Raw genomic sequence first — 24,574 nt, 5'->3', positions numbered from 1 at the left:
TTTCATGTAGATATTAAATAGGAGCAGTGAAAGTACTGACCCCTGTGGCACCCCACAAAGTAGGGGCCGGGGGCCGGACCTCTCGCTCCCTATCAACACCGATTGGGTTCGGCCTTGGAGAAAGGAGCTGAACCAGCGCAACATTGTGCCACCCAGCCCCAACTCCTGCAGCCGACCCAAAAGTATACCATGGTCGATGGTATCGAAAGCCGCCGAGAGGTCAAGAAGAGCAAGGATGGATGCACTACCCCCATTCCGCTCTCGCCAGAGATCATCTAAAAGTGTGACCAATGCTGTTTCTGTCCCATAACCGGGCCTGAATCCTGACTGATAGGGGTCCAGATAATCCGTTTCCTCCAGTATCCTCAGACACTGCCGCGCGACCACCTTTTCTACCACCTTTCCTAAAAAGGGGAGGTGGGAGACTGGATGAAAATTGTCCAGGAGGGTGGGGTCTAGCAATGGTTTCTTGAGGAGTGGGCGGACCAAAGCCTCTTTAAAAGGCTTCGGAAACACCCCCTCCTGCAAGGATGAATTAACCACTGCCAGAACCCACCCCAAAGTCACCTCCTTGGTAGCTTTAACTAACCAGGAGGGACAAGGATCTAAACCACAGGTGGTCGCACTGACAGCCCCAAGGATGCTGTCCACTTCCTCAGGGGCAACAGGATCAAACCGTTCCCAGATAACTGGGCAAGAACGCTCACCGGGCAACTCCACTGGACCTACTCCACGCTTGGCTTCCAACTGAGAACGGATCTGAGCGATTTTATCCATCAGGTGTTCAGCAAATTCCTCTGCACGACCCTGCAAGTGGTCCTCCGCCCCCCCTTTTCCCAGGAGGGCCCGGGTGACCCTAAACAGGGCTGCAGGGCGACACTCTGAGGATGCAATAAGCGCGGAGAAATGCTGACGTTTCGCCGCCCTTACCGCCACTAGGTAGGCCTTAACAGCAGCTCTAACCCGTGTTCGGTCTGATTCGTCCCGAGTTTTCCGCCAGCGGCGCTCTAGACGTCTCTTAGCCCTTTTCAACTCCCTCAGCTCCTCCGTGAACCACGGGGAGCGCCGGGGGTGATGGGCCAAGAGAGGACGCACAGGCGCGATCCTGTCCAAGGCCCCAGCCGCCTCCTTATTCCAGGCTGTGGCCAGAGCCTCCGCTGGACCATGCAGCAAGGCCTCAGGAACAACCCCCAGCTCCCTTTGGAACCCATCCGGGTCCATCAGTCGCCGGGGGCGGACCGTTCGAATAGGTCCCACCTCCCTGCGGAGGGGGGCAGCATAGGAGAATCCCACCGCCACCAGGGAGTGATCTGACCATGACAGGGGGGATAATATAAAATCCCCCACCAGATCACCCTGCCACTGCTCCAACAAGAAAACCATATCTGGGGTGTGACCACTGTCCCGGGTCGGGCCATCGATGACCTGGGATAGGCCCATGGCTGCCATGAACTCCCGAGCCGCCTCCGAGGCCAACCCCAGGGACGGCAGATTAAAGGCCCCCAAGACCATAAGTCTGGGGAACTCCACTGCCAACCCCGAGATGGCCTCCAGCAGCTCAGGCAGGGAGGCTGCTATGCAGCAGGGAGGCTGGTACAATAGCAGCACTCCCAACTGATCCCGTGTGCCCAACCTCAGGAACAGGGTCTCACATCCAGTAACTTGTGGAGCAGGGCCCCTGAAGGCCAATAGGGATTCCCTGATGACTACTGCCACTCCCCCTCCCCTGCCCTGGGGTCTCGGCTGGTGCCACACCCTAAACCCGGCTGGACATAATTCCGAGAGGGCTACTCCCCCCTCTGGTGCCAGCCAGGTCTCGGTGATACATGCCAGGTCAGCCTGCTCCTCCCCGATAAGATCGTGAATAAGGGGGGCCTTATTATTGACTGACCTGGTGTTCAGTAGCAGCAGTCGAAAGCCCGGGCCTCTGTAGGCCTGCTGACCAGGGTCTGGGCTTGAGCCCTGAGGGTCGGAACACGCCACCGGTATAACGCATCGGGGGCGTCTTCCCCTGAAACGACCTGCCCTCTGGCTCCCGCCATACTGCCCCATGCCCGTCATCACTTGAATGCCCACCCTAAACCGCCCGAGGTCCTCCCCCCCCAGGCCTCTCACTTAAGGGGCCCGCCATCCCAGTCACCACCCAAGGGAGAGGAGACAAAAAAGGAATGGGGGAGCGCGCCCCTGTGGCACTTTAGCCGACTGCTCTCAGCGCCAACCGGGGCTCAACACCCCCAATTCCCAACCAAGCACTCACCCTCTCTCCACCAACTTCTCCCACTGGTCGGGGAGAGAAGGGCCCCACTCACTCCTACCCTCTGCCCGTCTCCCACCCAGGCAGAGAGCAGCACATTTACCTCTCCCAACCACAACAAACACTCTCACACACCCGCTCACTCGAGTCCCCCAGCGTCTTCTCTAGGGGGAGGGGGCAACCCTTGCCACATAGGGGCTCATCCCCCAACCCCCAAGGTCTCAATGCTGCTGTGGGCCGCTGTGGGCCGCTGTGGGCCGCTAGGCTCTGATCTCCACTCCACTTCAGCCTCACAGCCGCCGTCCTGCCGTCAGCGCCGGCGCTCTCACCGCTGGCGCTCCCACCGCCGATGCCAGCCGCGCCGGGCCTGGGCCGCCGGCCCCGCAAGGCTCGCTCTCGGCTCCAGCGCCGCTCCCCTCGAGCCCGGGTAATGTTCTTGACTCAGCCGGCTTCGCCACGGCAGCCACCAACGGTCTCCGGCCGCCGCCTCCGTCGGCCCTCTGGGTCCGAGCGCCGCCCGCTGCCACACCTGCCCCTGGCCTCTCCTCTCCGTCCTTACTCCAGCCGCCGCCGCTGCCGCAACTCCTCTCCCCACGGCTGCGGACCGCCTCGGACGAAGGTAACACCGGGGGTTCTCCTCATTCACCCTCCATTCATACGAATATCCCACGCCTCCGACTCTCCTCAACCCCATCTTGGTTCTGGTAAAGGACAAAGGAGGTTATGGCTGGGAGCTCCGCACTAGGCGTCCGCCCCCGCCGCCATCTTGGAGAGAATTTTATTGCTCTAAACAAACTGGAGACTCCCAGCTAATGGAGGGAGTCCTGATTACGGATTTTACATAACTTATATACTTTTTCTTTGCAGGATCCACGTGACATTTTAAACAAAGAAACTGGTTAACTTCTTACAGACATCTGCAGGTGTTTCTTATAAAATTATCTATTTCACCAGGTCACTGTGACTTCAACCAAAAATGAGTTTCTGTGTCCTTCACAACCTCCTTCTGCTATACATTAATTATTATTCATTATCTAGCTTAAACTTATCTTAACCCCAACCCCCTTCCCCTTATCCTATCAGGAGAATAACATCACAGGCTTATAGATCTTGTATGTTCTGTCAGTTGCCCAAGCCATGACCCATCTCATCAGACTGAACATAGCTGGTCTCTTCCACTTCTGCTATAGGATCAAGGAAATCACAGATCATTCAATTATTTTTATCTTCAAGGATACAATGAAATCACTAAATAATATAGTTATATTTAAAGCTTAAAGATTACAAAAACAAGCAAGGGGGTTGCAAGGAAGCCATAAAGCACATAATTATCTTTAAAAATTGCATAGGCATGTCATTGGGAAGGAATACATCACTCTTGACAAGAACACTGAATACAGTTTCTATCACAGATGCACACATTCTCATATGGAACATCCTGCCTCCTGAGGTGCGGTGTGCCCCCTCCCTCACGGCCTTCAGGAAAGGGATCAAATCCTGGCTCTGCCAGAAGGCCTGGGGGCCAGAGGGGGGCCCGCACCTGTGGAGATGGCTGGTGGGGTGATGGGTTGTCCCCCCCCCCCAGCATCTTACAGGTTTTTTAGGGCTAAAATCATAGGAGGGTTTTAGGGCATTTTTAATATATGTTTTTAATTATTTATAGATTTTATCCATGTTTGGAGAGGCCTGTGTTTTTTCTTCTTTCTTATTATTGTGAGCCGCCCAGAGTCACCCGTTGGGGGAGATGGGCGGCATACAAGTCTGAAAATAAATAAAATAAATAAATATGCCAGGCACCACCCATGTCTTCATATGCAGGTTCAACTTCCATATACTCAGGTTCACTATCAGATTCAGCTCCCATGCCCATTCCTACAGTTTCACATGAAACCCTAAGTGGCAAAGGTATTTGAAGGACTAAATTGCTTACCAGAAACCCAACCGGGTTTTATGGTGTCTAGATAGGCCTTCTTTTTATTCTATCTGAGATGCATTTGCCAAGTATTCAGCAGAGGGCCTTTTTAATGGCTGCACCCAGGCTCTGGAATTCCCTTGTTCAGGGAGGCCTCACTAGCAGTGCACGGATGGCTTTCTTAATGTAGTAAGCAGTCTTTTGGCCTGTGAAATGAGAGCTGTTTTTTCTGCTCTCTTATGGACAGCAGTCACTCGTTATGGCTGTTTCTTAGCTTTACTGATTTGTTCTCTGCATTGAAAAATGTCCAGATTCCTTCTGAAAACAAGTAAGTGGGAGATAGGGGAGCAATTGTCTGAAGGGAACTACAGTAGCTAATGTGCTTAATTACCTGCTGGATGAGGAAATTTAAGAAGTATACTGTGACTTTTGGAGTCTAACAATAAGCCTCAAGTTAAGACTTACTTTCCCCACTGACTTTGCTAATAGAGGCAGAGTGCATGCATATTCTTTAACATCTGTTAAAGAAAGCTCTTGGAATCTCTTGAAATATATACATGAATTTAAGATACATTTTGATAAGAGACAACAATATTACTATATTATCATCCGTCCTTATTTACAGCCTCAACTACTTAAGGGCTTTTTTTTAAAAAAAGAAAATTAATCACCAGAGAACTCAGATTTCCATGTGCTGATTTATGATTGATGATGTATGGAAGCTGATCTAAAAAGCATTATTATTTACATAATTAGAATTGCAGTTCATCGCATCACAATAAAAAGCGGTGACCTGTATACCTGGTCTATCAGCTGCTGTGCTGTTAATGGGCAACTTTGATACCCCTGTTCTTTTTGTATATTTTGAAATCTTTAAATGGACTTGGATGGGAAGACCTTCAAATAAAGGACACAGTTAAATACTACGTGCTGTAAAATAAGGCAGATGGCCACCTTTCTATCAAATCAATGTGTTAGCTTAGAAGTATCCCTTACTGTGTTCAGAAGTGCACAGATACCATTCTTTTTTAGGAATCCTGGGCAGGAGGTATGTGACAATCATCTAATGCTTTCCAGCTACCAGAAAATTATCCAGAAAATGCTTGGAGGATGCTGTAATAACTCCTCTGCTGCAGCTCCATGGAGAAGCAGGGCTGAAATTCAAGGTGGCTCAGCATACTTAGCTTGTATCATAGAGTCTCAGTAGTTAATCTTTTCCTTGTGATAAGAAAAACAACATAGACATATAGAAATATAATTCAGTATTATACTCCTGATGTACTTCCATATGTGACCGAATCCAGCTGATGTTGGAAGTTAAACAGCATTGGCCCTGTTAGGACTTGGATGGGGACCACCTGTGAGTTCCAGGGCTATTGGTAAGACTAGATTTTTTTCTTTTTTTTTAATCATCAAAGAAGGATATGGCAAATCATTTGTAAAACTTTGCCAAACATGACTCAAGGGCATCTTTACCTTTCCTCCAAATGTTAATGAGTTCCTTTCAGAAATAAAAAATTACTCATGTAACTAATGCTTAATTCCTTGAAAATATACTACATATGTTAAATGTTTTGTGATCTGATGTGTAGTCTGGGGATGAGATCAGATGCATGCATTATTTAGCTCTGCATATAGTTCTAGTTCTTGTTCTGTGCTAGTGGCATATTCTATGCTAATCTGGATTATGTCTGATTAAATGTGATGCCCTTAAATGAACTGTGGGGACTTCTTCACCTCTGGGGAAAGAAATGCCCTCTGGCCAAAATTATTCTTTCCTTTCCTCTCCAATTAAGAGTAAGACTTAAGAGTCTGTATCAACAATCAATTGGCAAACAGTTTGGTTCCCATAGCAACACATTACCTGGCTATTAATAAATGAAAGAATGGCCAGATCAACTTTAGGCAATCTAAACTGGCAAAAATATCCATAATATTATCCAAAAAACATCGTTGGGTAATATATTAGAACTAAGAAGACCCCAAAGAATGTTCAAATTTCCTGACATCTTTATTAGGGAAAGTGCTACCAAAGGCAGCAGATGCAGAAACATAACAGTACAACAACATGTGGTTTAACTCTGAGGTTTTCGGTTTAGAGTAGGGCTAACAGATCTGAACTGCAAAGATCTGGATGACTGTGATGTGGCACCGACATTATTCAGTATTACTTTGGTCCAATCTATGGGTTTTCTGGGTTATTGCAGAGTGATATGTTAACCCTAGTTTAGAGCAAGGTTGAATTCATACAGTAAGTTTTGTTAAGCCATGTGATCTGGCTTACGTTTAGTGGAATAGAACCATGTATGAGCAGGATTTGAACTTAGATCAGCTTTCTATAACTTTATGAATTGTGACTGCATGAATCTTTACCTCTTTATTCAGGATCACAAACTCTTCCATAAGAACAAGAATCCTATTCTTGAGATTATCTTTAAATTATAGATATGAACTCTTTTCTTTCATTTCAATTCATTTATTCTAAAAATTAAGAATAATTTAGTACAAAAGTCCATAGAAACAGGACTGTAACATATAGAAGAGTGTCCATAAAAGCCTTTCACTTAAAAAGTTCCAATTATTCATTTTTAGAGGAACTCTGTTGTCATAATAGCATGTTCTTCATAATAGTAGGAAAACAAAAGGCAAAGTTATCTTTTTATCAATTTTCTCCCCCACTCCCCCTCAGTAGCCTTTAAGCAACTGGGTGTATATCATCTGAAATGCTGTTGGATTATCCTAACCCTTGATCTTGATGGAGCTGGCTGTTTTTAACTTTGTATAGGCATACCATCATTGAACAGCAACAATCTAGATGACTACTAAGGTCTCTGTATTTGTACAGAATTGTAGCAGGTTCTGTCTATAAGAAAAGAAAGTTTCGTATGGCAATCATGCATTGGGACTATTTCTGTCCATATATAGTATGATTATTATCATACTATAACCCAGATAGTTAGTGCTAGCCACTATGATTTGGTGACTAGTACAGGTTGGGCTTGCACAACTTAGTCAATTAAAATATAGAATGGCTAGTTTGTGGCTTAATGTGGTATGCAAAACCAAATAGGGAGATTAATTTCAGTGTGTTGTCAAAACCAGTAATTTGGATTAATTCAGTAAGACATGGTTGCCATAAGGTATCATATTGTGAAATCGTAACTATAGTCAAGAGGCTATAATGGCTGCAAAATGTAGCTAAATCTCTTTTTTCACTATACTCAATAAAGGGGATGAAAATGAGAAGAAAGTAGTAAGGGAAGGCTAAGCTTTTCCCCATTCTAACCTGGGAACTGACATTCAGCAAGACCTGGCAAAGATGCTTGCAATACTAACCAGAATGGTTGCTCTTGATGTGTTAGATTATATGCATTGGATTACTGGAAATATACCTTACCCATGGATAATCCCAGACTTAAACAGATGTTTAGTGTGTGCCTAAAGGAGATATCTAATGTGACAGAGGATTGGATATGTATCACAAGATTTTCCAAAGATTCAGATACAGTAAATACATAATCAATTTCCCCATAAAGGAAAATTAACACAAAGCACATGGTTCTTTCAATGAGCCATCCCATTTTATTACTGAGCATGTATTCATGTGATACAGACAAATATATCATGATAATTGAGCAATCACATATAAATCTATCATCAGTGAACAGTTGTTGCTGTTGTCTTTTCCATCTACTGTTGTAACCCCATGAAATACCCATCCTGTATGATCAGGCACAGTGGGCGTGCTCTGGGTCCTTTCTATTAAACAAAATCATCTATCCAGACCCAAGAAGTGTGCCCTCTCTGTTCCAGCACCTACCTTCTAGAATAGCATCCACCACTCTGATAATGTTCAAAAAGTCTTTGAAAACCTGGTTGTTTCACCAAGTCTTGGGTCAGGATGGATGTTCAGCCCATGTGGAATTCTACCTGATTGAGGATGTGGTTTTTTCCATATATGAGTGGTCTGTGTCTTACTGTTGTAGCATGCTATTCCCTTGTAATGTCATAAGCCACCCATAGGTTTTATGGACTTGGGTAACCATTAAATCTTCTAAATACATAAATATCCTGTGCAATCAGAACGGATACTTCGCTTCCCAGCTCTATGAGAAGTGAGGGGGGATGGATTCAAATGGAGGGCTTCTCTGAAATGGTCCCCGCACTTTGGAACATCTTGCCCTGGAGGTGCACATGGCACCTTTGGAACTGGCCTTCTGGAAGGTGGCTAATATCACTTTGTCTAGGCAAGCTTTTGAGTTTTAGTGTTGATGTGGGACTATTGTTTTTGTTTGGGATTTGTCTTATTGACAAGTTGGATAAGGTGTTTGGTTTTCCATGTTTCATGGGATTCTATTCTATTCTATTCTATTCTATTCTATTCTATTCTATTCTATTCTATTCTATTCTATTCTAGTTGGTAAATTGCTTGGAATGTTGTGAGAGGGCCAGTATAGAATAACTGGAATAAATATTCTTCTTACATTCTCTTACACCAGTCTGTACATAGCCTGTTTCTTTGCAAATTTATACCAAAGTAAATTCTATTGAGTGAAATAGAGCCTATTTCCAAATAAATATGTTTTAGACTGGAACATAGGCATCAGCAGGAAGGGAGCAAGGTGTGTGTATGTGATGCATACTTTGTCATTTTGTTATAATTGGGGTTAAGAATGGAGGACTGTGGATCGCAGCCTTCCTGGATGATCTTAGCAAGTGGCAGAACTTAGCTAAAATTAATTGGGGTTGAGAATCACCAGGAGCTGACCTCAGCTCCAGGGCAACTTTACCTATTACTTTCATGGATGATGTCTATATGATAAGACTTTACTCTTGTGCCTTTCACAGAGCCTAGATCTTCAGAAATTTGCAAGTGATCAGCTCATTTTCAACCTGAAAAAATTCAATTGCAAATCTCTGCAGAGTAAGCTATTATTAAAGTCAACTCTACATTTGGAGTGAATTAATTTTGAAGGATGGACCAAAATAGAACATTGTTTAGTCGTTTTCTTCCAGTAAATGATAAGCCAGTTATTCCTGCTATATCCTCAGTCTATTATTTCTGGTTTTTGCAGAATGTTATACAGACAGCCTGCTTCCTCAAGGTGACATTACGGCAGCTACATAATGTAGTTAAACCTCTGGCATGACAAGATGTCTGCTTGAAACATACATTCAAAGGCAGGGAATGTTATTTACTAAGCCTACACTTCATTTTGGTACAATGATTTCCTTGAATCTCCTTGAGTCCTTTTTTCACAAGCTACTCATATAGCAGCAGGGAGCGCAGCTTCCCATGAACTGTGAAAGAGATTTGTTACTGAAAGCGAATCTTCATAATCACCTTATGAAGTTCAGTTTGTATTCCCTTTCTATTGTACATGTTGCTCCTCACACATCTGGAGGCATATATGAAAAGAGGGATTGCAGTTATTTCTGGAAATATGCGTCAAATAATGGAATTGAGAAACAGCTGTAAATCTTTCTGTCTCATGAAAGAAATGTTCTATGTTTATACTTTTTATCTTACATCATTGGAAGAAATGTTTCTTTAGGACACTTAGCAATAGTTCAGCACATTGTTTTGGAATCCAATTTTGCATAAGTTTATCTGAACTTTTCTTTCGTTTGATCTTCTTTAAGATGCTTTTTTTCCTGCAAGGTCTTTTCTGGAGGGTCTCTGATCAGCAGGGTTACTTAGACACCTCCATATCATTGCATTTTTCAGGTGTGTAGCATGATCAAGGAATGCATATTTGGCAGTAAGTCCTCCTAAGTTCAAATGAGCTTATTTCAAAATAAGGGAAGTATTATAGCAGGCCAATCCTACTCATACATAGCTGATCTCACTGTATTTAAGCAGACTTATTGCCTGGGACAAGAAGTGAGCAACCTTTACTGCCCTGGAGGCTGTGCTACTTCAATCAATCAAATCAATCAATCAAATCTTTATTACGGTCATAGACCAGCATAAGGAGGGTGGGGTACAGTCAATTAAAAAGCATAAAAGATACATTGGAGTTTAAAAGAAAAAAATTATGAAAAGCTAAAGGATATAAAACAGAAAGTATATATAAAAAACAAGAGTCTAAATGAATTAAAAGGAGGGGTAGGAGCATTAGATGGGTGTAGGGGAGCATAAAAGTTAATATGTGGCAGACTATATCAAATTACAGAGCACTCTGATATGATCTATGAACTAGATGCTCATTAAGTCTAGGTTATGGCACAGGTCATCATCTGTTGAATTTTAAGCGCAGCTGCGCAGAACCTGGCAACATTATATGTTGTGCCAGAGTTGGTATCTGAAAGCAGCAGGGAGGACTGTGCTACTTCTTTCTGCTCTGCTTGAGAGGCACAAACCTAGAGAAAAGAATAAAATGCCAGAAGTGTAAAAGGTTACTAAAACATCAATAAATGTACATTTAACAATTTACTACAGTGCAATGATACAGGAATAGAATATGGGTAATAGAAACAAAGTGCTATATGGCTTAGATCAGTGTTGTCCAAACTTGGCCACTTTAAGATGAGTGGACTTCAACTCCCAGAATTCCCCAGCCAGCCATGATGGCTGGGGAATTCTGGGAGTTGAAGTCCACTCATCTTAAAGTGGCCAAGTTTGGACAACACTGGCTTAGATCATGTATATAAGGATAGCTATACAGTCAATGACTGCTTATGCACATGTAAGTCTCTGTAGGGCTTACCCCTCGCCCCCAGCCTTAGTGTCATTATTATCTTTCCTTATTCTTCATGTTTGGTTTTTAAAATGCAGACTTGTCTTTGGGCATTATTTAAATGTTCACACACATTTAGTTAACATTTAGAATTCAGAGCATTTGCCAATTGCCAACTGAGTAGGAACTGAGTGACTTGTAGGAGAATTGTCCAACAGCACAGGCTGAGTAGAAAAGATGTTTGGTTTCACTAAGGCTTAAAAGTCAAGATGTACAGCTCTAGTACTGTTTTGATATCAAAAGTTCATTTTCTAATAAGTGTGAACCAAATACTCATAAAATTACTCCTAGGTGGTAAATAAAACCACCTAGGAGTGCTTGAGATAAATTGAAGCCCAAAGCCTAAAATAATGATAATAGTATTTTTATTGATATGTGCTTACATAAATCAGTATCAAAAGTTTAACTATCAATTTAAAAACATGATCTACTCCCAGCACTACCCTACTTAAAACTGGTATTGAATGCTGTCACTGAAGAGTTCTTCCAGATTCATAAAGGTCCTGAAAAATAAGTGTAAAAACCATCAAATGTCGGGTCTTCTTTCATCTATGTTTCCTGTGTAAAGATAGTTGTTTAATTATAAAATGAATAAAATCTGGATCTTTTAACTTGGCTTTCCATTCTGCAATATTCCAGGAGAGCAAGAAAAAATGAGATGAAAGCAGCTGTCAATTTTCTATAATCTAGGGATTAGCTCTCTCTTTTTCTGATAATAGTTTTTCTTTCTTGGTGTCAGCTGGCCTTTGTTCCCATGTTATATTATTGTGGAACAGCTTGTGTGTTTCATTTGATCTGATAATGGTTACATCCAACCAGTTGCCTACAAGGAAGGATCTTTTTAATTGCAGAGTATACCTTTGGAGACTACATTTTTTTGTTGTTCCCTTATTGTCCTCCTTTAGCAGTCTTCATCCCTTTTAGATTTATTTCTATTTCCCATCTCTGGGTTGCCTCCTGTTGTTTTCTTATCAGATCTGAGGACACTGTAAGTTGTAAATACATAATTTTAATAGCAAGGTGATATCAATTTTAAAAATCCCAATTACAATAGTGGATTAGAGTAGGGCTCACACTGTGACCTGCTCCCTCAGTGGTGACCTAGTATAATATTACCGTAAATGAAATTGGTATTGAGTACTGGCACTGAAAAAAAAAGTTCCTCTAGCCTCAAAAAAGTCCTGAAAAAAATCAATGTTTTAAAGGCATTTTTAAATCTTAGGAGATCAGACTCCAAAGTAGTTCAAGGGGGGTTAAGGTAAAGAGTAATGGAAGAAAACCCTAACATGTGAGTTGCATTGTAGGTAAAAAATCTGTAAGGTTATAAAAGTAATTTGTATTTTGCAAAGCAAATAACCCTAATAACTTCACTCTTGGTAAAATCTGCCTAAGGATTCTTCTTATGAGCAGTTGACCTCTTTGGGATTCATCAGATTGCCCTCTATGCTCTTTGAGAGGTGTCCAGACAACATCAGTGTATAGAACTTTGGGGGAGTAACCTTTCCTGGGGGGGCAAGACAGGGGATGCCTCTCCAGCACATGGGTCCTTCCTCTTTATGCAGAGGAAGGTAGAGAGCACTGTCAATGCCTTTTGCACACACAGGCATTATGTTAGGCCTGGGCAGTTCTTTTACAAAGGCTGCTCTTCCTTCACAGTAGTGGGGGAGGGGGGGACATGGCAGATGGCACTCTGCTTTGGTCCATTGGGGGGTGTTATTTAAGAGGTGAAATTAGTGCTTTAAGCACTGCAGAAACTCAAGGCACCAATTTTGCCACTTAACCCCTTCCTAACCTTAAACCTTGGTCCTTAAACCATTAGGATCCCTGAGAAATCAAAAGAAAAAGGCCAAAAATGTTGGTTCAAACCAATGGAGGTTAAAAGATGTGGCTTACTGAACTAACCATGGTTAAACAAGCCATAGGTTAGTGTGATGTATGAACTATATCAAAGAAAGTCCTGCTTACAATTGATTTATTAAAATTTACAAATAAATAAACAGGATATCTCATATTTTCTTGAAGAGCTCACGGCAGCAGTCATGGCACAGTGTCCTCTAGATTTTCTCCATAGCAACCACTGGTGAAGCAAAGAAGCTGAGCTGAGAGACACTGGTCCAAAGTCTCCCTGGTCTGACTGACTAGCACGAACTGCCACTTTGGCTGAGAGCAAACCTGAACCCTGCTCTCCACTGTCCTAGTCCAGCCTTACCCACAATGCCACAGTCTCTTTTTGTGTAGAGAGAGATACAGATTTTTCCTCACTCACACTTGAGCCTATATCCTTTCTTTGAAAATTAGCCTCTTTGGTACAGAGGGACAAAAATGAGTAGAAAAACAATCTAATATTAATTCTGCAACATAAACCAGCCGTAACTTCCTGCATTTACAACTGAATGCATGATTTTTCTTTATTTGTTTGCCTTCGAGTCAGTGTTGACTCCTGGCGACTGCCTGGACTAGTCTCTGCAGTTTTCTTGGCAAGGTTTTGGAAGTGGTTTAATGTTGGCTTCTTCAAGGGCTGAGAGAGAATGTGTTGGACCCAAAACAGGGTTCTTGCCCGGAGACGACTGCCAATAACTTCGCCAGACACGAGAAACCTTTTAGAGCAAAGTTCCTTTATTGGTGCGCAGCAGTAAAGGGGATACCTCTATGAAAAGAGGCTCCCTGAACACAAAGAAATCAGAGTTTTTATACATTTTGCTTTAAGGAGATATAGCATTTAGAGATTAATGATTGTTCAGGAAGTTCTTTATCACCTTAACTGGGATTTCCCTTTGATCTTTTCTGTAGTGTGGACCCATCCCCATATCTTTTGTTAGATATAGGCTAACCGAGAAGGGTCAGCTATAGGTGAATAGGGAAAGATCAACTACAGGTTGAATAGGGTCACTAAGTTCAACTATAGGTTAATAGGGAAAGATCAACTACAGGTTAAAGCTAGGCAAGGAGTTAATCCTTGCTGTCCTGCAAGAATCACAGGTACAGTACTTTTCCATTCCAATGCCCCTCAATCACTGGCCCAAGGTCACCTAGCTGGCTTTGTGCCTAAGGTGGGACTAGAACTCAGGTCTCTTGGTTGCTAGCTTGACGTCTTAACCACTACACCAAACTGGGTTTCTGAATGCATGAAATACTTCAGCTCAAAAATACTGCAGTAAAATCAGAGTGACAGGTTTCATCCATTTCCCTAAATCATTATGTGACTTCTTTTAGCTTACTATGTGTGAACCCAACCATTGTGACTTACAAAATGAGTTTACAACATAGGCTTCTGGGAGAAGATGGCATACTGAAGACAGCTCTGCAGAAAAGCAGAGCTGATGTTTGCAGAATTTACAAGGGAGCCAATGTACAGTACTATGCAAATGTTTTAGGCAGGTGTGCAAAAATGCTGGAAAGTAAGAATGCTTTCAAGAATATATATTGTAATTATTTATGTTTATCAATTTACAAACTGCAAAGTGAGCGAACAGAAGAAAAACCTAAATCAAATCAATATTTGGTGTGACCATCCTTTGCCTTCAAAACAGTATCAATTCTTCTAGGTACACTTGCACACAGTTTTTGAAGGAACTCAGCAGGTAGGTTGTTCCAAACATCTTGGAGAACTAACCACAGATCTCCTGTGGATGTAGGCTGCCTCAAATCTTTCTGTCTCTTCATGTAATCCCAGACAGACTCCATGATGTTGAGATCAGGGCTCTGTGGGGGCCAAACCATTACTTCTAGGACTCCTTGTTCTTCTTTACGCTGAAGATAGTTCTTAATGACATTGGCTGTATGTTTGGGGTCATTGTCCTGCTGCAGAATAAATTTGGGGCCAATCACATGCCTCCCTGATGATATGCATGATGGATAAGTATCTGCCCGTATTTCTCAGCATTGAGGACACCATTGATCCTGACCAAATCTCCAACTTCATTTGCAGAAATGCAGCCCCAAACGTGCAAGGAACCTCCATCATGCTTCATTGTTGCCTGCAGACACTCATTCTTGTACCGCTCTCCAGCCCTTCAGTGAATAAACTGCCTCCTGCTAGAGCCAAATATTTCAAATTTTGACTCATCAGTCCAGAGCACCTGCTGCCATTTTTCTGCACCCCAGTTCCTATTTTTTTGTGCATAGTTGAATTGCTTAGCATTGTTTCCATGTCAGAAGTATGGCTTTCTGGCCGCAATTCTTCCATGAAGACCACTCCTGGCCAGACCTCTATGGACAGTAGACGGGTGTACCTGGGTCCCACTGGTTTCCGCCAGTTCTGTGCTGATGGCACTGCTGGACATCTTCCGATGTGGAAGGAAAGTAAGCATGATGTGTCTTCCATCTGCTGCATTAAGTTTCCTTGGCCAACCACTGCATCTATGGTCCTCAGCATTGCCCATTTCTTTGTGCTTCTTCAAAAGAGCTTGAACAGCACATCTTGAAACCCCAGTCTGCTTTGAAATTTTTGCCTGGGAGACCTTGGTGATGCAGTATAACTACCTTGTGTCTTGTTGCTGTGCTCAGTTTTGCCATGGTGTATGACCTGTGACATGAAACTATCTTCCACAACCCCACCTTAGTAACAGAGTTTGTGTGATGGAAGGCATGAGCAAGGAGGATCCTGGAACAGAGCTTCAAGGTTACAGGGAGGGGGAGAGACATTCCAAGCATCTCCTCAGATCCCAGCCAGAGCATGTGAAAGTGAAGAGGAGACTGGCCCCTCCCTAAGGGATTCAGGGTTATAGTTGCTGTCATTGGGGGTTACAGTTAGTCTGGCGAGATTCTGTGTAAGCTAATACAGTAACTGAACTGTTCCTGGATTGTCTCGCTGTGGTTCTTGGGCTGAACCTGACATCAATCTCACCAGACTAACTCTGTTTCTGTTTCAATTAATGACTGTGTTTCAACCTACATATGAAACTGATGATCATTAGCACCTGCTTGGTATAATTGGTTAATCACACACCAAACACACTCTAATCCTACAAGATCCCTGACTTTGTACAAGTGTACAAAGTGTGCAAGTGTAAGAATTGATGTTGGTTTAAAGCCAAAGGGTAGTCACACCAAATATTGATTTGATTTAGATTTTTCTTCTGTTTGCTCACTTTGCATTTTGTAAATTGATAAACATAAACAATTACAATATATATTTTTGAAAGCATTCTTACTTTACAGCATTTTTTCAACCTGCCTAAAACATTTGCACAGTACTGTAGATCAGCTCATGATCCTCTCTGGATAAAAGAGAGATGGCCCAAGCTGTTTCTCCTTATGGTTGTTCCTTTTCCTCATGAAGAGATTGCAAGACAGCAATCTCTGGTGGGTGGGTGGAACCTGGAGACAGGGTATTCGGCATAGCTGCTCCAGCCGCAAACACAGCCTTTTAAAGGACACTAAGTTTGTGCATTTCCCTTGCTAACTATTTTTGGAAATTGTTTATTTACTGCTTTAAAGAAATTAGATACCTACAAAATGATAAGGCTGGAAATACTGGGTGAGTGCCTTCAATCCTCAATATAAGAATATGAAGATTTTTATAATCCTTAGAAACTTAAACAGCAAAAAGGAAGACAAGGTTTTGGCTACAGAAAATTTTAAGAGCTCAGAAAGAGTTCTGGACGTTGAATATTAAGACTTTGAAACTATTTTTTAAACAATAAATGTATGGTTGTGGGAAAGAAAAATTGTTTTTGAGATTGAAGACATAATAAGACAAGTAACTTATAATTGTGTTCAGAGACATTTTTGAGGAGCTGCATCGGGACCTGCATCACAAATTTGATTTAATTATGCCAGCTATGCTGTGTCTTCTTGAGAACAGTCTGTTCCCGGATGAAGATGTTATAGAACAAGATATGCAGCAAAATTTATCTGAGGAAAATATGAACGAAACTCTGAATAAGAATTTGTTACCAGATATAAAGAGAAAACTGGATGAGGTTTTAAAAATTAAGAAGGAAATAAAAATGATTCCCAGAGAACAATAGGAATGATTTCCTTTTGTTGAATTCACAAAAGAGACTGTTTAAAGTGCTAAAGAAATGTGTAACAAGAATCAACAAACATCTGAATGGATTGCAGAAAAAGATTGTTCTGTATAGATTTGACCAGGGATAAAATGGGATATGTTGTTATTTTGGGTGGCTCTTTCTGGATTTATTGATATCTTAATTGGAAAAATGTGGTAAACTGGATTTGCTTAGTTAATATGGTGTAAAAGTCTTATTTTCCCCATGGTTACTTTATGTAATCATAACTTTATAGTACTTAAATTGTCTTTGCATGTTACTGTGTGTGTGTGTGTGTGTGTGTTTTAATTTAAAGTAAGAAATTTTGGAGAATTTGTCTTTTTAAAGGAGAAATTATTTCTCTTTTATGTGTTAAATTTTAATTTTTTGTTTATATTAAGATAGTGGGATTACTTTATATTTGTGAAATGTGGATGTATTTATAGTTTAGACTGGAGATATGGAACGTATATTCGAACAGGATAAGTTGCTATTTGGGGTGTGTTTTTTTTTGAATTGTTAGTATTTGGAATGGGAAATGTATATTAGAGCTTGTCTTTTGTAAAGGAGAAACAGTCTCTCTCTGTCATGTTAAACTTTGATTTTCTTTTGTTTACATTAGGATATCAACACCATCCTTTGCCTTTTAAATGGGATTTTGTTAAGGGTTGAGATGTGGAATGTTGAGTTTTATATATGTTAATTAATGTTAAAATGCTAGAGCTCTGTTTGGACCTTTTGCTGATAACTGGTTTGAAAAAGTTGTTACTTTTTTGATTTGCCTATTGTTAAGAGATGGGTTATGGGATGAATAGTTTTATATTTGTTAGCTAAGAGGAGGTAAAAGATCATGGAATTGTTTATACTTGCCATGATGAAGGTGGGAAGCTGCTTTCTTGGGGGCAGGGGTTTTATATATATATATATACACATATATATATACACACATGCACTTTTTTGCTTTCTTGTATTTTTTTTCCTTTTCTTTTTTCTTATCTAGTTTGTATTATCTTTATTGCTTTATTCAAAACTTTTAATAAGATTATTAAAAAAACAAACTGAGTTTACAACATAAAGCATTATGGAAACCCAGCTATTGTGATTTATTCAATAAATCATGGTTAAATAAACTATGGTATAGTATGACATATGAAGCTCAAGCTCAGATACTTTGGTCACCTAATACAAAAAGAGGACTCTTTGGAAAAGACCCTGATACTGGGAAAGATTGAGGGCAAAAGGAGAAGAGGACGGCAGAGGATGAGATGGTTAGATAGCATCACTGAAGCAATGAGCATGAAACTGAGCAAACTCAGGGAGGCAGTGAAAGACAGGAAGGCCTGGCGCAATATGGTTCATGGGGTCACGAAGAGTCGGACACGACTTAATGACTGAACAACAACATAGTAAGACATACAAATTCAGCCACTGAGCTAGCTTTTTCCCTAGGAATGGAGGTAAATTACTTTTTTTTTATGCTGATAATTTACCTTCCACCAAAGAAACAATTATGAGCTTCCTAACTAGCCAATTATGCTTCATTGGCATGATGAATTTACATTATGTCATTGCTAAAGCAAATACTTGCTACCCAATTCAAGGAAATGAACTTAAATGGCACTGGTGCTAACAGCTTGATTTTTAAAAAAAAGAAATCTGAGAGTGTTGCTCATGAAAGAGCCTTTGCTTTTTCTCAGATTTGTTCTTTAGTTTTAGATACAGGAAACAGTCTTTTGCCTAGAGTTTCATTGTAAATAGTGCAAGTAAGAGAAATTAAACCTTTGAGCATCTCTGGCAGTGTTTAACACCCTTTCCCTCTGTCTTTCATGTTGTGATGATTGGGGAAGAGCAGGAGAAGAAACTAAGAGAATCCTTAACAAAGCACTATAACTCTGAAACTTTACAGATATGACTGTCTAGTTTTGGCTTGCTCCTTCCAACTCCAGAAGGACTTAAAAAATAACCATTCTTGAAGCAAGCAATCGTATTTGTGTTAATCACTGCCAGCATTTTTCAGGTTTAAAAGCTGTCTACAGAACACAGTGCATTTAGCTGGAATGACTAAGAACTGTTTCTTCCTATATTCCATGGAAAGCTCAAATTTATTCATGCACAGCTGGGGATCCATCCATTTATTTAACATAAATGTGATTATATGAATCTGTTATTTAATTTGCAGACTTACATTCTGGCAGATGCATCATATAAATAAATAAGTAAATAAATACTACTTTCCTACTTTCTCAGCTTTGGTTTGTAACAACTTTGAACCTGACAGCTCCAGAATGGTTTATTCTCAGTCTATTGCACTTTGCATTGAGCTTTCTTTTTTATATATAGCTTCAGTGTTGGGAGCAAAGACACAAATCCTTCTGATAGAGTTGTATGGGAAAGATATATTGAAGAAAGATAAGGTCATAAAGCTTCTTTTGTGTACAGAATCTGATGTTCTCCCATTCACAGAGGTGAAGATGCCTTGCAAATCGCACCCAGACAATGGTGGGAGAGCTTCAGTTGCTTGGAGAGCTGAATTTTGTTTATAGTCTTTGGCACTGTAAGTTCAAGCTTTCAACTGAGTATTTTCAAAACGTCCAAGATCTACAACTGCAAACCCCTTATTTCTTTTATATTAAATAGACTACTAACACAAACTTCTATGCAAATTAAAGAAACTTTCTATTTTCACAGACCTGTTTTTATTCACATGAAGATCATTTTCACAACAACTTCAGGAAGTGGCCTATTAATAATAGCAGCTGAACTTGAGAAATAATGAGCTGGGTCAAAGGATGTCCCCTGGTCTGGAACTTACCCCCTGAGCTTCATAGTTTAAATCGTAGTTATATCAAATAGAACCCATCAAGAAAGAGATCAACAGGAACAACAGTCTACCTCAATTATCTCCCGTGACCCTTTTATTTGCTCCCATATAATTAAATGGCTGACACTTGGTTGTACAGTACAGATAAGTTATTATACAAAATCCATACTCAGACTCTTAAAGTAGATTGCCTGATTTCTGCATTGGAGCTTGTCATCAGAATGGCATGATTTCTTTTTAAAATTGATTTTAAACAGCAATGTTATGAGTGCCAGTATGTGCAGAATGTTCTGTTCTGGAGACAGAATGTTCTGTTCTTCTTTGAGATCATTGCTGATCTAGCCATTGGGCAATTTCCCAAAAGTAAATTTTCTAGAAAAAAGAGGTGGTTCGTGGTATTTAGGTGTGGCCCAGCCCCAAAACGTACAAACTTGCTGGGATAAAAATATTTGATCAATTACAATATATAATTTCCATTTTACTTGTTTTAGTATATAAACTTATATAATGGATTTATATATTTTAAAAATTATATATAATTATTTCATATCAAGTATTGTAAACTGGAAGCAAGGATAATTTAGAATTTCACTGGCAGACCCCTTCTTCCAAAGGCTACCCAGCAAAAGAAATTTACAATAGGTTACCACCAGACAGGTTAAACCCTTTGAAACCTTTTGTCTGCCATGCTGGAAACTTCTTAGACCTTCTGTTAAAAAGTTTTCCATTCAGCCCAACCCTAAGAAAACAAAAAGAAAAGCCCTTTGGTATTTTGCCCAAAGCTTGGACTTAAGAATTTAACAAACCTTGTTCTAGTCCTGAAATGCAAGGGGTAGTTGCACAATCTTGCAGTCTTGCATGTGGAAAAAGTTTTCAGTTTTTACATTTTCCTTATTAAGGAAATGAAACTAAATCCTGAGATATAAACTGGAGTTTAGGAAAAACAAGGGAACAATCACACACACAGAATTCCACATAGAATCAATACAGGCAGCCTAGCTGAACTAGTTACTTACTACTTGCTTCTGTAAGCTTTTGGATTTCAGCACATATTCACAGTTCATTGCTGAGAGTCCATCTGAAGAGAGTTCATCTGGGGCTCCTTCCTGCAACTGAAAGGCAAGCTGTCTTTGCTCTTCTCTCTCTCACTACACTCACTTTTACAGAATGTGCAAGATAATTGAAAGGCAACCTCTTTGGGGAGACTGATTGTTGCTCTGCCCAATCAAGGGAAATGCTCCATTTCAGGTGTCCTCAGTTTAGTCAGTAGATTAGTAATTACCCAGCGGCTAAACCTATCTTCCTTAATGACCCTTGGTGGAATGACTAAAGAAGCAGTCTGGTTTTCACCAGCTGTGCGATTGTATACATGAGATTACATAGGAGAGGTAAAGCTGAATTCCATTTTATCTGATGCTTTAGGGGGCCCTGTTGTGACAAAATTAGGAGTTTTATTGCATCAACTATTTTTTCCATGGGGCTCAAGAAAGAGCCTTTCCCCAACATCTTGTGAAATAAAATGTTGAAAGAGAGTGAATGACTCAGTTACATATTGGACTCCATTCCAGAAAAGGATTTGAATCAGGTCTTACCAGTTCTAGATCAGTGAACAAACATCATGTTATCTCACATTGTCATCTGTGGGATAGTCCTTAATCTCCCTGCCAAATGGCATGACAAATAACTCTGTATTGTTAGATCAGATTCCTGAAGATGCTTTCTCTTCTTCAGAATGTGCAAATTATTTATATTTACTGAAAGATAAAATACTGTATGTGTTCATTTGCTAAACACATTATTTTTGTTGTTCAAGTAGCAAGTATATTGATTCAAGTCCCATCCATGAAAGCACATATTTATTCTGTATAAGAAGTATCTCTTTTCTTAGCCAGTGCATTAAAGAATCAGTGGGATTTAACTATCTGTTTTTCTAAGGTTTAACTAAACAAATTTATCTAAACAAATGACAGAAAGGGAAAGGGTGGGGAATATAGTAGATTCCTTAACAGAAGTCACTATCTTGTTTTATACTTCCTACTTTTCCCCTTATTAAAATTAGAAGCCAGCATGTTAAATTAATCAAGGGCAGTTCTCAAATCATCACCACAAAAAACATAAATGTTTTTTAAAAATTGGCCCAACTTTGATTAAGGGAAAAAAAAAACAGTGAAGTTTGAGACCATGTATTCTATGATCAGAATAAATCAGGATGTCCTGGGGTACAGAATGTAATCATTCAGCTTTTTACAGTTAATAAGAGCTCTTTTCAGTCCCTTGGCTTAAAGCCTGCAATTTTCATTAGACCATATTTGTTATGATAGTGCACTGATTTTTTAAAAGACTTAAAATATGAATTATATACGTGCTTTAATTTGTAGAACAAAAACCCTAGTGATTTTCAAGTGATCCACAGGAAAAACAAAATTTTGAGAACTAGTACCTTGCAGTCTTTATCCAATTAACAATTTAAAAAGCATTAGAAGTGATCCACTTTTGCTATTGTTTCACAAAACTCAGACTTGGGACTGTGATGGTTATAGTAAATAATTATGTTAAACTGTATAGTGAGCACTTTAAAATGCAACAAATGTCATTTGTCATTTCAAAATCTATACTGATGGATGAGAATTGTTTCTCATGAACATATTATCCACATATTCATAGCTGTTCTTTCAGTAAAGACACCAAAAAGAACATGGTATATTTTGGTGGTAATTCATTATTTTATTATTCAAGAAGTCACTGTAGAGCTATTGTCCAATTTTTAATAGAAAAACTTACAGGTAACAACAAATACTTGGCTCATTCCTATTCAGTCTGATCTGTTCTTATGTTTTCCCCCTTCAAGCATCTGTTTCCCAAATTAGAAAATAGCGGAAATTGAGCCACACTATTTTTTTAGGCAGTCAGAACTGGTATGATGCAAATGGGTAACATTTTCAGAAGGAAAGTCCATTTTTTGTCTAAATGTGATATAACAGCCAATAATACTGGCTAGTATTATCTAATTTTTTACTGAAAATATATGCTTTCAGTGGCATATGTTGAAGCTATTTGTTACAACATATTCATTTTGTCATAGTATACACTAGACTAGACAGTGTCTGATATTCAAACAAGATATGAATTTTAGTAAGCCAGAAGACTAGATTTTGGAATAACACTGATCACAGTTTACATTTCTCTCACAATCCTGTACTGTGGGTCCCTCAACAATCTGTTATAATTTTAAGCCAAAAGCACAAACAGGAGATTTCCCATAGGCCTGGGGGAACTTCAGCTAGTGGGAAGGGCTTGGCATGGCTGGATGCACACTGTTCAGGTCTGCAGTTTGCACACTTAACTCATCTTTACTTTGCTGATGCAGTGACACTGGTGAAAATATACAATTAAAATGGTACCACAATTATGATTTTCATTTTTTAAAAACTGCCCAGCTCCTATAATATTCAGGAGTTTTAATAAACTAACTGTTGGAGTAGAATATGCTCCAGTTCACCCAGAAGCCGAGTCCCATGAAATACCATTCTTTCCCCAAGGCCATTGACAGCACCTATCTTGTGAGACTGAACTCAGAAAAGAAGGGCAAAGACCATCACAGAAGCTTATTCAGCTGGACTTTTTGTACCTCATACACAGGAAGATTGTGTTCAAGCGACCTGTGGGAAGACTGATAAGTTTTATTATTATTATTATTATTATGGTTGGTCGCACAGCCAGCCAGATGTTTAGGCTGGATTTGGCATTGTTATCCACCTATCGAGTCCGTCCCAAGGACCTCGGATAGGCAGATGTTGTTGTTTGATGGTGTTAAAGGTATCTTTGCAAGATATAAGCTGTTCCAAGTAAAGCTGCCTTTTGCAATTGACTGATGGTGATTTTGTCGATGCTGATGGTCTTCAAGTGGTGCTCCAGATGTTTTGGGATTGCACCCAAGGTGCCTATTGCTATTGGTACTAACTTTGCTTTCTTTTGCCACGGTTGTTCTATTTCTATTTGCAGGTCTTTGTATCTTGTGATTTTCTCCAGTTCTTTCTCTTCTCTTCTGCTGTCTCTGGACATTGCAATGTCCACTATCCAGAGTTTTTTGTCTTTCTTTTTTTTTTTTTAAATATTTTTTTATTTTTACAACAAACACAAAACATACATGAACAAACAAAAACATAAAAAGGCATAAAAAAAAGCATCTTCCATTTTATACCGTGTGTCAACCAGTTACCAACTCGTTGGTGCTCCTTTCATAATCTTAAATTCTCATATCATCTATTCAAAATATACTTATATACTTATCAATTAACAATTATTAATCATTCATAGCTAATCTATAGAATCATTTATTACAAGAAATTTTAACTTTCATTAGGATTAGTAATACATTTTCATCTATCGATTATATGTGTATATATATAATAATTAATATCAAGTTTCTATTATAAAATTTCCTAATCCATTACATTACTATATTTTCTCATCCAATCATTAATAAAAACAAATCCCGTGTCATATAAAATTACTTATCTTCTTACTCTAATTTCAAATCTCAATTTAACTCATCTCTGCACATTCCATAATTTTCAATAACTTCCTCCTGCATAAGTACTTTTTAATTTTTCCAATTCTTAAAAGTTACAGTTCTAACCAGTATCAGTTACAATATCAGTTACAGTTCTAACCGAGTTACAGTTCTAACCAGATTCTTCACTACATGTTTCAACAAAAATGTCTCTAGTTTAAAATCTATATGTTACTATATTCAACCATGTATAAATTTTAGTCTAATCTCTTAAAACATTTACAATCAAATACAATTTTTAACTATATATCTCAAATTTATACTTTATTCCAGCGCTTGCA

Source organism: Python bivittatus, unplaced genomic scaffold (assembly GCF_059951505.1).
Source record: "Python bivittatus isolate LINGU-HERP-01145 unplaced genomic scaffold, Pbiv_v1 ctg000610_np1212, whole genome shotgun sequence".
NCBI lineage: Eukaryota > Metazoa > Chordata > Lepidosauria > Squamata > Pythonidae > Python > Python bivittatus.
This window is presented reverse-complemented; position numbering follows the sequence as displayed.